Source organism: Lissotriton helveticus, chromosome 6, assembly GCF_964261635.1.
Source record: "Lissotriton helveticus chromosome 6, aLisHel1.1, whole genome shotgun sequence".
NCBI lineage: Eukaryota > Metazoa > Chordata > Amphibia > Caudata > Salamandridae > Lissotriton > Lissotriton helveticus.
Window position 1 is genome coordinate 1773105826 of NC_136067.1, and position 15269 is coordinate 1773121094.

A 15269-nucleotide genomic window follows, 5' to 3' on the forward strand; every position below is an offset into this window, starting at 1 on the left:
AGACCCCGGGAACGGACGGCCTACCCGCCGAATATTATACAGCGTACCGGGAAACCCTGGCGCCTTTGCTGCACAAGCTATACACCAAATCGATAGAGGACGGGTTTCTGCCACCCTCCATGCTGGAGGCGTTCCTGGTTTCTTTGCCCAAGCCGGACAGAGACCCTACGGCCCTGGGCTCTTACAGGCCTCTAGTGATGCTTAACGTGGACTGCAAGGTCTTTGCCAAGGTGCTAGCGGAACGACTGGCCCAGGTGGTCCCCCACTTAATTCACGCAGACCAGAACGGGTTTTTCCCAGCGAGATCTACGTCATTGAACCTCAGGAGATATTTAAGGGTGGAGGCTGAGGCCGTGCAGGAATGGCCCAGGGCTGGGTTCCAAATCCTAGACCTAGAGAAGGTGTTTGACTGCCTAGAATGGGGTTACCTATCAGCGGTGCTGTCAAGTTACGGTCTGGACACGCGATTCCTGCATATGGTTGACTTACTATACAGGAGCCCTACGGTTCGGGTGCGACTGGGCCCCTATATTTCAGACCTGGTGGTGGTGGGCCGAGGCACCCGACAGGGGTGCCCTCTGTCCCCTCTACTGTTTGCGTTAGCAATCGAGCCCCTAGCTATGGCTATACGTGAGACCCTTGGCGATGGTATCCCGATGGAAGACGCAGTCCATCAGGTATCGCTCTATGCTGACGACCTGTTGGTGTCTGTGCGAGATGTGGGACGCTTACCCGCACAGCTGGCGCAGCTGCTGCATACATTTGCGGCTGTCTCAGGGCTACGAGTAAACACGGGTAAATCCTGCCTCTATGCTTTCAGGGAAGGAACCGAAGACCCGGGATATCACCTCGAGGGTACGTGCGTCCAATGGAAAAAGGGCACCTTTCGGTATCTGGGGATACAGATATATCGGAGTTGGCCAACCTATTTGATGGGAACCATGGGAAGGCAGTGGCGGCTATCAGGTCGCAGATACGCTTCTGGAGCACACTCCCGCTGACTACTACAGGCAGAGTAGCGCTTGCTAAAATGGTCATGCTCCCTCGCCTCCTATACTATTTTGTCAACCTGCCATTATTTATGCCGGCTTCCTTTTTTACTATGCTCAATAAGACATTGCAGGACTTCATCTGGGGTGCCTCTATGGACAGACTGGTGCTGACAAAGCTATTCTTGCCGACAGACCGGGGGGTTTAGCTGCCCCTTGTTTTGAGCACTACTATCTAGCCGCACAGCTCCAGTGGGTCGCTCGTTGGCTGGCGCACAAAGGTAGGGATGACACAGCCACGGCAATGCCGCCATTCTTCCTAGAGCATATCACCAGACTCTTCCACCCCTTGGCAAAAGCCGAGCGCCCGGGTCCGCTCCTCTTGGGGGTGGCATACAAGTGCTACCAAAGAGCCTTATACCTTACCCACGGCACGGTCCCTTATGTGCCTGCCATACCTTTGGAGGGCTCCCCCGGCGGGGAGGGGGTGCTCACGTCCTCCATGTTAGCGGAATGGCAGGAGGCCGACATTCGCACACTCGGTGACTTATACAGGGAAGGGATGCTCACGGCATACGAGACATTGGTAACAGAAGAGGGGCTTCCCCCTGGGGGGTTCTTGATGCACCGATCCCTGATAGCACAACTGACGGCCAGATGGGGAGATGTGGCTACGGAGCACCAGCAACATTTAACCTTGCAGTATCTTCATGTTGTGTGAAGGGGCAGACATCTGGTTTATTGGTTTGCGGTGTCCCTATGGGAACATGTGGCAGTCAGCTTAGACCCTCTCAGAGGCAAGTGGGAACTGGATCTGGGGTGGTCACTAGCAGATAAGGAATGGGAAAAGGTACCTAAAAGCCCGGTCCGAGTCCCCAGAAACATGCAATTTCGCCAGATTCAACTCTTCATTGTCCATAGGGCCTACCTCACGCCCGAGTTGATCAATAAGTATTTTTGCCGAGTTGATGCACTCTGCTCCAGGTGTAATGAGCAGGGGGCGGGGTTCATACACATGCTTTGGAGCTGTCCTGGGCTGGGCACCTACTGGCGAACAGTTAGCGAGCTGCTACGGCGCTGCACGGACCGAACCATACCCTTTGACTGACCCGAGTACATCCTACACCTTTTTAAGAGATCCCCCAAAGATAAGGTGGCATCCCGCTTTTTGGACCTGGGACTGGTGGTAGCAAAACGCCTCATTACCAGAAGGTGAAAGGCGCGGGACTCGCCATGTGCAAGGGCGTGGACTTCCTTATTCCAGGCGTGGGCCAGGGCAGAGTGGACCACCATACGCAGAGAGGAAACAATGGGGCTCCGGAAGGAGCCCATAGCGACACAATGGGAGAAAATGTCTACAGCGGGCAGAAAGGGAGGGAGAAGCGGGAGATGCGGTGGGGATGGAAATCACACGTGGGGGTGGGTGCATGTCATAAGCTGTTCTCCTGCCAGGGATAGTCCACACTGTTTAACCCCTGCTCCACTACAGCGCAAAGACAACTAAGTAGGCGTAGTCACAAATGAGGGGCACGCGCAGTGTTGGGCCGGGGCAGAGGGAGGGGGTCAGGGAGGGGGGACAGGGGGGAGGGCAGAAAGGGGAGTCGGAGCTTTGTGAGGTTTTGCTGCTAAGTTAATGTTTTTCTGTTTTAAATATATACCATCTGTTTGCAAGCCCAAAATGAAAGGCCAGCCCTGAACTACATGGACTATTGAGCGGCTAATGATCCGGCTCTTTGGACAGCCTAAAAGTCTGCAATCGGACGGGCGAACTACAGTTTAGACCATTTTAAACGAACACCTTATGTATTATTTAGTACGCAGCTTGAATATTTGCACCATTGTATGACACTGTGCTAATGTACTTGTGATAGTTATGTATCTGCTATCAAGCTTCTGTGAGTGTTGTCTGTAAGGTGAAGTGTTACTCTAAAAACAAAACAAAAACAGATTTGATAAAAAAAAAAAAGTAGTTATTTCATTCTTATTTATTATACACTATTTAGGATCTACGGTCACGTGGTCAGAATAGGTCTCTTAAGTAGCCTTCTCTTTTACACACGATTACTTTTGACATACATTTGCGGCAATTCTCTGACTCGGTATTGATTACATTTCTACTTTGTAGGCACATAATCACTACATGTTGAACAATAAGTACAGGGGACAAAGCTTACTGTGCAAATGTCATTATTTTTATTGTCCGGCGGCAAAGCTATCAAACTAGAATAAACAATTGGGGCCTGACAGGGATTGCGACAAGGCCACATGGGTGTTCTTTATTATATATAGAGAATCCCTTCCTTGTTTAAGGGAGTGGAACACTCAGCTGACACTGTGAGGTCACTGCATGCCGGTATTCAAGCTCAGCAGATTCCTGTTTGTCAATACGAAGGATGTCCAACTGAAAACCAATACAGACAGACTAATGATACTTACCCACAGGTCCACCCAGCAGGACTTTGGTAGTTCACCCATTCTAGGCAAGACTAGGTTAGGGAGGGCTAGGTTGCTGTACACTATACATAGTGCATATATGCTTGCATATATTCATTGTTATAGCACAAGGTTCAAATCGTTCATCCTTTTCACTGTTCTCATTATGCTAATTCCGCTATTCTGTTTCATTCTACTGATTATCGCAGCACACGTATCTTATACAAGAATCACAATGCTTCAATAAATAATTATGAGAATCAAAAAGGGCCTTGACTCCTTACTCAGAAAGGCTAAGTCCAACCAGACTAAATAAACAACAGAAAAGCCAAATTCTGGAATGTTAATTCTACAACCAAAAAATACAAAGAGCGCTGCTTTGATTGAAACAAAAACAACTTGTTTGTCATTAACACCATGAAGGTTTATTCCTATTTATAACATGATAATTTTTCTTATTAGCACACTATTTGTCGTGCTTGGAAAATACAACATACAAAATGCAAAACTGTTTTTATATACAATATATACAAAAATATACAATTTCAAACATACTTAACCATTCATTCATACACAATCCTTACAAGACAGTGAAAACAGTAATAAGAAATACAAAAATAATGCGTCCAAACATCGGTTAGTAAATCAGTCCTAAATATTTCTTTTCATATTTTAGCGATTTGTTGCAATTTGTAATTGTCACAAGCACTCTCGTGAAGTCAAATCAATGCAAAACAAGATTAGGGGTAACCAGACGTTGGACAAAAAGGTGGTCGACGCGTTTCAAACCCCTATCATTAGGGTGGGGTTCTCCTCAGGACCGGATTGGTTCTGAAACAATAAAGATTACTGAATTTAGCGCGTGTGTCTAGAACATAGACGACTAACTACAAGAAGGGATCAACTCCCTGTGTGCCACTGGAGCCTCCTACCTTATTCCAAGAATCACAGCGCAATCGATAGCAGGCAGTAAGATATCCCAAAGGAATAGTATTTCCCAACAGACGTGATTTCAGCCGCTGTACAGAGAAAACGCGACAACATTTACTGGTGTGTCACACATGACCCATTCTTTCATTCTGTACATGTACAAACGCGGGAAGGTGTGGGGAGCAATGGTACTTACCCGCTGTGGTGCAGCTGGCTGCTCTCAGATTATTTTCTTAGGCGTCTGCTCCTTTCCTAAAAAAATGGAGCGAAATGCGCGTTAGCTGTCTGGCGCTCTCGACGCCACTGTTGTGATGAACCGCAAAGCGGAATGACATACCAGTGTGAGCAAAAGGCATAAATCCTTCTCCTTAGACGGTTTGACTGATGGAAACCGCTAGAGTCCTCGAGTGGAAGTGTTGTCTCAGTACTTCCTGGATGTTAACAGGTCTCAGGGGTTTCTGGGATTTGTAGTTCCAAGGTCGGTCTAGCAGTTGAGTGGAACAAGACCAGGCCTGGATTAGGTGTCATAATAGTCAATGTGGCCTTAGACAGTGGGTTTGTAGATTTCCGAAATTTCGTTTAACCCCCGCGTGGCGGTGTTAAACCTCATTATAAGCATTGCCTCTCGTTGAGACAGTTGGGCATCTAAATCACCGCCCCTCGGATTTTTTTCAATTTTGGACAGCACGGTCCAGCGGAGGTCAGTATTTGCGTGATTACACTTGGCCCAATGATTGACCAAAGGGGCATTTTCCACTCCCCTGCGGATACGCGATTTATGTTGCGTAATCCTACTCCTGATTTCTTGCGTTGTTTTTCCGATGTAGACTAGAGGGCATGGGCACACAATTGCGTATACAACGTTCTTGGACTTGCAATTAGTAAAGATGTCATGTTTCCAATGGATGTCGTCAAACGTGAAACCTGAGTCCTCAATCGTCTCTACACAGCAAGTGCATGTACCGCACTTATGGTGTCCTTTGGCCGGAGGTAATCCGAACAGGCTTTGTAATGTGGGAGCCTTAGTAGTTGGTAGTGCCGCCCTGACAACGTAATTGGCCACACTTTTGTCCTTTTTATACGCGAAAAGTGGTGGCACTGAGAAATCTTCATGCAAGTTCTTTAGCAAATGCCAATTGGACGTGATGAGCTTCCTGTGTAAATTTGTCGCTGGACAGAAAGTTGTGACACATACCATCCTTTTAACGTCTGGTTGGCTCCTTTTTGCCAACAATGTCTCACGAGGAGTCCACCATGCCCGTTTGAGGGAATTTTTTAGTAGTTTTTTTGGGTACCCTCTCTGAATGAGACGATCTTTTAAAAGTTCTGCGTGTTTGAAATATTCTTCCTTAGTGGAACAATTTCTGTGGATTCTCAGAAATTGCCCAAACGGCAGATTCTGTTTCAAACTCCGAGGGTGGTTGCTGGAAAAATGTAATGCCTTATTCCTGTCAGAAGGTTTGCGAAACAATGTTGTGCTTAAGCTTCCATCCTGAGGTTCCACTTTGACGTCCAGGTAGTTGATGGATTCATTTGATGCTGAGACTGAGAACTGGATGTCAACAGTTCTTGAGTTCAACCAGCAAACGAATTGGCTGAGATCTTCATGGCCTCCTGTCCAAACCAAGAAGATGTCATCAATATATCGCATGTAGTGGGATATGTTGCTGCTGAAAGGGTTGGTTTGATATATAAATTTTTCTTCATATAGCCCCATGAACATTATAGCTAGCTCTGGGGCAAAGGGGCAACCCATCGCCACCCCCTTGATTTGATAAAAAAATTCGGCGTCAAATGTAAAAAAGTTTTTTTGCAGGGCAAACCTTGCAAGGTCAAGTATAAACTCCGTCGGGACTCTCATTGGTCTTATCCTTTTATCCAAGAATACCGTCAGGGTTTCCAGTGCTTGTTCTTGGGGGATCTGGGTGTATAGAGACACCACATCCAGTGTAACTAGAAGTTGTCTCTTCGGATCAAATTGAATAGTGGAAATGCGATTAAGGAACGAGGTGGTATCTTGAAGGTGAGCGGGAATTGTCTGAATGAAGGGTTTCAAAAAATGGTCAATGTATTTTGCAATAGGTTCAAACAGGGACTCACACCCTGAAATTATGGGGCGTCCTGGTGGATTAATCTCATCTTTGTGCAATTTGGGGAGCACATAGAATACTGGTGTCCTTGGATTTTTATTCTGTAAGAACGCTAGCTCCTTTGAAAACCAATACAGACAGACTAATGATACTTACCCACAGGTCCACCCAGCAGGACTTTGGTAGTTCACCCATTCTAGGCAAGACTAGGTTAGGGAGGGCTAGGTTGCTGTACACTATACATAGTGCATATATGCTTGCATATATTCATTGTTATAGCACAAGGTTCAAATCGTTCATCCTTTTCACTGTTCTCATTATGCTAATTCCGCTATTCTGTTTCATTCTACTGATTATCGCAGCACACGTATCTTATACAAGAATCACAATGCTTCAATAAATAATTAAACACCTTGCTGAGTATTTCTTGTTCATTTCTTTGGGTGTGCATGAGAGTCCAAATGAAAGAGTCCAAGAGCTGTTACCATGATTTCCTTGGGAGCTCAGGGTTGTCATGTTCTGTGGTTGCACATATATTTGTTACCTTGGAAGGTTAGGGGTGCAGATGGTGCACTGTGGGCTAACATGGATACAGGCCAACATATCCTGAGGGTGTGCATAGAATCAGTGCTCCTGCGAAACTGCCACCTTCCCTGACAACTGTTAATACTCCGAGCAACCCCCAACTGAGAAAACCGTCCACCAACATGACAGACCTCAAAAACTTCAGACCCATCTACCTCCTTCCATTCCCAGCCAAGTTCTTCAAAAAGGCCATCAGCACCTAACTCTTCGAGTTCATAGAAGAGAACCATGTCCTGGACACCTCCTAATACGACTTCCGAAGTAACCACAGCACCGAAGCTGTACTTCTCGCCGCCACCGACAACATCCACTCCCTCCTTGGCCTGGGAGAAACCACAGCTCTCATCCTACTGGATCTCTCAGCCGCCTTCAACACTTTCTCCCACAGCAGTCTAATCAGGAGACTCCAGGATGCCAGCATCTGTGACAAGGCACTGGACTGGTCCATTCCTTTCTGACCGGCCAAATACAGTGAGGCAGACTACCCCGTTCCTCTCAGAACCTACAGAGATCAGCTGTGGAGTGCCCCAGGGCTCCTCCCTGAGCCCAATCCTCTTCAACGTCTACATGGCCTCCCTTGCAGCCATCCTCAGAAGCCACCGACTTAATATCTCCTACGAAGACGACACCCAGCTGATCATCTCCCTCACCAATGAACCCACAGCCGCCAGAAACAACTTTCAGAATGGAATGAAGGCTGTCGCTACCTGGATGAAAGACAGCTGCCTCAACCTCAACTCGGACAAGACCAAAGTACTCATCCTGGGATCCACCCCCTCAGCGTGGGAAGACTCCTCATGGCCTGCCGTACTTGGAACCCCTACGGACCATGCAAGCAACCTTGGCATCATACTGGACGCCATACTCACAACGATTCACCAAGTCAATGCAGTATCCTCATCCTGCTTCCACATATGCTACCTGCTTCGAAAGAAATTCCGCTGGATCCCCACAGAATACAGAAAGATGGTAACCCACACACTAATCACCAGCAGACTTGACTACGGCAATGCATTCTACACTAGCGTCACCCAGGAACAGCTCAGGAAATGTCCACAATGTCACAACCAGACTGGTCCTTGACATACCCCGCCGCAGCCCAATGACACAACACCTCCGACAACTCTACTGACTCCCAATCAACAAGAGAATCACCTTCAAGCTCCTCACACATGCCTACAAGGCTCCTCATGCCGCAGGACCAGAATATCTGAACCACTGTCTCGCTTTCCACACACCGGCCAGACAACTCTGCTCTGCCCAACTCGCCCTGGCCTCAGTCCACTGATCCACAAGACCAGAAACGGAGGAAGATCCTCCTCGCACCTCGCTCCCAAGACCTGGAATACCCTGCCCATCCACCTTAGGCAATCCATGTCATTGAACCAATTCAGGAAGGACCTCAATGCCTGGCTCTTCGACTGAAACCTCCACACCCAGACAGACCAGCAGCCGCCCCTCCTCAGCGCCTTGAAACCCTCACGGATTGATTAACAAAATAGATCAGCCCCCCTACGCAGGCACCCTTGCACCATAGTGCCTGTGTTGGTGCATGGCAGCCCATTGCGCACCAGCACTGGAGAAAATGGCAGGAATGTATTGCATTTTATAGATATGGCGCGTTCCTGCCTTTTTCATTTGACACAGGGCAGGGCAGCAAGATTCCTAGTGGCGCTGCCCTGCAGCAAAAGCTCATAAATGAGGCCCCTATTATACAAGTGTGTTAGTGTCATTTTTAAGACCAGGTAATTCCTAGTGGTAAGAAACTGACGCTAATGTGACTTAGCAGCAGTTTTTCTTTTTTAGCGCCAAAGAAGGAAAACCTTGTAAATATCGCGTTGTGTGTTTTGCTGGAGTTCTTTCACAGGAACGCCAACCTTGCATCTCATTTTCAGTAAGCCACGCTAAGCGAAGTAGCTATGTGAAAATGGACGTTAACGCTTAAAAAATGCAGCTAGATGGGCTTAGCGGCAACTTGTAAATATGGTGCTAAAAAAACTGCCATGGCGTCAAAAGATTGATGCTACGGTGGCGTTAAATCCTTGTAAATATGCCCCTGCAGTGTGTAGTTGGATGGTGAGTCCTGCGACACATAGGGCATTTCACATGCCTGTAGCTCTGCTAGTGGCTCCTAAGATAGAGCATCCTGCAGCAGAGCTACCTATAAAGAGATGTTTAACTGAGCCTGTGGGGTTGGGCCAACAGTGATCAAGGGCCAGCTAGCATGCATGGCTTTAACAGTTGGACTGCTGCAGTGGTCACTGCACAGATAAACACTGAGGGGCAGATTTACGTTTCCTGGCGCATCTCTGCAAATTAGGAGGGATGTGCCAGGAAAGATGCGTGACCCAAGGTTACCCTTGCGCCACCACAGATGCACCGCATTTACAATGCGGCGCATCATGGCGCAAGGATAAACAAATGTGTGTTGCTTCTGCCGGTGTAAGGTTGGCGCCGTGCTGGAGTTGTGTCGCGGGTGCGACGCAACTCCAGCACTGTTCCAATCTGGCCTATCCTCGACATGGTGCATAACTCCTTATGCCTGCTTTAAGCAGGCACAATGTTTTGACGCAGCGGGTTCGGAAAAGTGACTGAGTGAAATCTTGTAGATTTCACTCAGGCACTTTTCCGAGGAGTTCCTGCGACGGAACACCCCCCCCCCTGCGCCGGAACGCCCACAGGAAACCTGATGCAGTCTTCATGTGGCGCAGGACTTTACAATGTGAAGCATCTCCGTAGATGCGTCACGTTGTAAATAGGGCGCAACATTGCGCATAGTTTACGCCGCCGCTGCGTTAAAGATCTGACGCAATGGTGGCGCAAATGAGGTGCACGGGGCTCGTAAATTTGCCCCATAGATGTTTGAGGTAGTGATGGAGGCTGGACACTGAAGTCTAGCTTCACACCATTTTTGGATGCCTTTTAGCCATCTGTTTGCTGTGCTGGACGCGTTGATGATTTACTCACATTCTAAGGTGTAGGAACTGTGGGGCATATTACCAACAACTAGCGATAATTATCGCTATGTTGGCTTAGCGGCAATATTTTTATCGCCGTGCTGCAGCGATTTTTATCGCTTAGGAACCTTGCTATTATCAAGGTTTATCTCCTAAGCGATAAAAATCGGTCGAAATGCATGAATATCGCTGAAAAGTCAGTGATATTCATGCATTACCGAGCTAATGCTCTTAGCCATGTTATCCACCTACCATTGGATAACATGGCTAAGAACTGCTATGGGGCAGGTGTTAGCTTTTGGAGATATTCGCGCTTAGCGCGAATATCTCCAAAAGTTAGTAATAGGAGATAGCGATGTTAGCGACTGTTTCCAGTAGCTAACATCTTGGCACGCCCACTTTGCATGTCATTAGGGATAAATTTCACTGGCATGCAAAGCGGGGCCCAAGATGGTCGCTATCTCCTACTAGCTGTCGCTAACTGGTGTTAGCGACAGCTAGGTATTAGGGAGATAATTTTACCTCCGCTTTCTTGGCTTTTAAAGCCAAAAAAGCGGAGATAAACCCCCTTGATAATATGCCCCTGTGTATATTAGAGATAGTTACATAAACGTGCCAGCTGCCTAACCTGAGCATAATCGAAAAATGTTTCGCACTCAAACACCTCAGAAACTGAGGTTTGTTGCAATCTTAGTTGTACAGTGACTCCACGCAGACCTTGCTTCTCTTCTCAGGGGTGCTGGAGACAACTTCTCCAGGTATGTTGGATCTTTTTCCCAGAAGTCTTTGTGAATTTGCAGAGAACTTTAAACTGGCTGGTCAGTGAAAGTCAGGATTGAAATTAGTGTTTAACCCCCAGATGCATCAAGAACCCATTTTGCTATTCCTTAATAGCGAAAAATAACGATTCGCTATTAAGGAATAGCAAAATGCAATACATGAAGAAATCACTAAAAGCGATTTCTTAAAATTCCTTAATTGCAATTAAGGAATACCTCCCCATTCATTCCTATGGGCCTACAGGCCCATAGGAATGAATGGGAAGACATTCTCAATTTGCGAATCGAAATTAGCGAATCGCAAATTGAGAATGCGATTTCAAGGGTGCAGGGGTGTCCAAAGGACACCCTGTTGCACCCCTGAAATTGATCTGTGCACATATGTTGCGCACATACATATCCTCAGGGCATGTGTGTGAGCCACATGAAACTTTGAAAAATGCACTTTAGTGCATTTTTCAAAGTTCTTGCAAATTACCATGAAGTTCAACTTCATGGTAATTTGCGATCCCTATTAGCGAAATCGCTGTTTTTTAAACTTTAATGCATTGCATTTAAGGAATCTCAATTTGAGATTCCTTAAATGCAAGTAATCGCAATTTTGCGATTTCTTAATTTGCGATATTTGCATTATGGATGATGCATCCCAAATGCAAAAATACCGGTCGCAAAGGGACAGATTCTGAGAATCTGCCCCTTTGCGAGCGGATTTTACCTTGATGCATCTATGCCATAGTCTCCTCTGGGCATTCAAGGAGGGCCAGGTGCCCGCCTCTCCATCTCCTCTCATCAGCATCATTTTATACTCCATGTGTCACAACAACCTTCACCCAGTGCCTGCATTTTAGCCTATGGCACGTTGCATTGTGGGACTTGTAGTTTCACTTTTAACGACGTAGGCATGGACTGGCTGAAACATCACGTAAAGGACATTTGTCAACAATTGCTCGACCAGAAGGAAATTGCAGCTGCTGAAAAAGACCGAACTCACTACCTGCAGAACTTACTATCCAGCAGAGAGGATAAACAATAACATTAACCCCTGTTTTGTGTGCAACATTTATTAATCTGTTAGTTAACATTAACAACGTGTTTGAAGCAATGTAATACACCGTATACAAAACCATGGCTGTACCGTGACTGGGTTTTCTAGCATTATCGAAAGTTACACAGTGTGACAGGTCCGTGATCAGTGACTCACAGCTCACACGTTCATGTAGGAAGGCTGAGTCATACCAGTAAAACGCCTTAATGATCCTGTGAGCTCAGCAACCAAAGCTGAGGGGGGGAGGTGAGGGTGGTGGGGTTTGGGCGGAAGGGGGGCATTGTGAGTACGCTAGATAACCTCGAAAATTGGCAGCACATGGTTGAATATGTTGTTTTGACTCAGAAATGAAGATGTGTGTGTGTATAAGGAGTTGTATATATTTTGAAGAAACAAGGGCACCCAAGCTATCTGGAAGGGACGTTGGTTGTGAGTATTTGTATAGGAACAATGGTCCTTCATGACATAAATTTACTTTCATGTTTAACAAAGAGATACAATGACATATATGTTCATATATCCAAATGGATGTTTATAATTCAATCCAAGAAATACACTAGAACATAAAAGTGCGACAATTTACAACAAACAAAACAGGTTGCCAAACGCACGCATTGCACATGTTGGCTGGGATACAGATAAGCGGTTTGGGCCAAGGAACATACATTAGCACCACTGACCCTTATAATAACACAATTCTCAATTGTGTCAAGGTGCTGGAGTCAACGACGTTTTGATCCCTTAACTAGGTAATGGGATCATCATCAGGACATTACAATTGATGCCTGAGAAGAATGCCTGCTGAAGGGGAAGAAGCAGGAGAGAAAGGGAGATAAAGGAAGGAAGGGGAAAGTAGATTAAAGGAGGCATAAGGACATGTTAAGTGAGGCATACACATGTGATAGGCATGCTGATCAGTGTCACGCAGTGATTAAAAAGCGCAATTGCCGTGGTGATACTCAGCTCATGGGACAACAAGTGAGCATACCAGATGTGAGATAATCTCAATTGAGCTCAGTGAACGGGGGAGTTGTAGTCCGGGTGAAAAATCTGACTACAGTGACCCAATCACAGTAGCACCCAAACCTTGCTGTAGCACAGCAATCATGCACACAACCCACTACCTTCAAGAATTCAGCAGTGACCCAAGTATCATTCTGTTTCTGGTATGGGGTGTGAAGGTGCCATGCACTGTGTTGTCACTGTGCATTGTGATTTTGCAGTGGGACAGTAGCAGGAAGACTAGTTTGTACAGGGGTTACACTTGAGGGGAGATGCAGGTACCTGATGACAATCAATCAATCAGTCAATCAATCAATCAATCAATCAATCAGTTAATTGTGAAGCACACCACTCACCTGTGAGGGTTTGAAGGTCCTTGGGGGGGGTGCAGCTCTGAGTCAGCCGAAGAGCCAGTTCTTGAGGCTCCTCCTGAAGGTGTGCAGAGTGGGCCAGCGTCTGATGTTGACTGGGAGCTGGTTCCAAGCCTTTGCCGTGATGTAGGAGAAGGCTCTTCCACCTGCTCTGGTTCTGTGGATGCGTGGGGTTCCTGCTAGGGCAAGGTTGGCAGAGCGGAGGTTTCTCCTGGGTATGTGGAAGGAGACTCTTTCATTGAGGTATTTGGGTCCGGTGTTGTGGAGGGATTTGTAGGCGTGGGTGAGTAGCTTGAAAGTTACTCTCTTCTCAATGGGGAGTCAGTGGAGGTCTTGTAGGTATTGGGGGATGGAATCATGTTGTGGGATGCAGAGGACGAGTCTGGCCACGGTGTTCTCGATGGTCTGGAGTTTGTGTAGCAGGGATTTGTTGATTCCAGCGCAGAGGGCATTTCCGTAGTCCAGTCTGCTTGTTATGAGTGCGTGGGTGACAGTTTTTTTAATTCAGGGGTGATCCATTTGAAGTGGTAATAGTGGAAAAGAGTCTAAAAGGGAAAAGGAAGAGCCTGAGAGGACCAGGAACACTAACTCACAAGAAGGGTGAGAGTAAGGGTATCAGGGCAGGGAGATTAGTACCCATTAGCTAACTGAAGGTGGTAATGGTAAAGACTATATGAATTGTCCTTTGGGAGGGTGGAAAAAAGTACCTGTGGGGGGATCAAAAGCAACCTTAGACGTGGTGAAGGCACATTATTTATGGATTTATTCATTTCTGAGCTTCATATAGCGCGAACAAGAATCTTTCTGGTGACAGAGTGCTTTACAATATTAACACAGGTAATAACAAAAAAAACACCATAAACTGATGACCACAGGTTCAGCACATCAAATCCCAAGTTTTCATAAACAATAAGAGTCATGTGCAAACACTTCCAGAGCTTGCCGCAGTCAAGCTCTACTGAAAACCAGATACATAATCCTATTATTTAGAATTTTTTTATTTTTTTTTTATTGAAAGAAGGCCGTACAAAAATATATATATACAGATGTGCGTACAATGATGGCGGTCCTGTCTATGAATAGTCCATTCGTGAGTTCGTTCTCCCTCCACTGGGAGAGGAAAGAAAGAAGAGAGAAAGAAAGAGGGGGGGGGGCAAGCTCGTTGTTGTCTTTACTGGGTCTTCCTCAGGTGCTCGTCCAGCGGGTCCCACATGTGTAGCTTGGCTTTATGTTCTTTTGAGAAGGTGCCTGTGATGTTGTCGGCACCCCTCAGGAAGGTGACCCAGTTTACCCATGTCTTGAAGTTTGCTTTGGCTGTGTTTTTCCAGTTCGTTAGGATTATTTTAAGGGCTGCTGTGAGGAGTAGGTCGAGGAGTTCTCTCTCTTCTCTGCTTTTTAGGTTAGCTGTTAGGTGTTCAGTCGCCAGGCTCACGAAGCTGATTTTCAGATCGGTCTTGAGCATGTCGTTCAAGAACGTATTGATTTGTGCCCAGAACCTCTTGACTTTCACGCAGGTGAAGATGAGGTGCTCGAGGGTGCCTTCCTCTTTCAGGCAGTTCCAGCATCTGTCCGAGTCTGCGATGCCGACCTTGTGGAGTTTGGATGGCGTCCAGTAGGCCTTGTGAAGTAGCCAAAATTTTGTTTGCGCTAGCTGTGGTGTGATTTTGTTTGTCGTTGCTGAGCTCCACATTTTCGCTCGTTCCGTTTCACTCAGTTGCCTGCCCAGGAGCGTCTCCCATGTGTTAGTGGCTTTTTTGTTCTGCGCCAGCTTGGATGGGCTCAGGAGCTTATAGATCTTCGCTGTTTGGTGACCTGCTGAGTTGAGGAGCTGCAGGTATTTGATGATTCCCGGCTCTCCTCCGCAAAGGTTGGCTTTCGTTATTGCTGTCCTGATCTTTAGGAAGTTATAGAACTCTCTGTTCGGGAGGGCATGCAGCAGCTGTAGGTTCTGAAACGTCAGTGGTCTTTGCCTGGTCTCTGTTTGGCTGGGGGTGCTGATGCCTTCCCCGATCCAAATGTCATTATGCAACGTCGCCCCCTGGTAGGTTACTTTAGTGTTGAACCAGATCGATTCCCATGCTGTGCCTT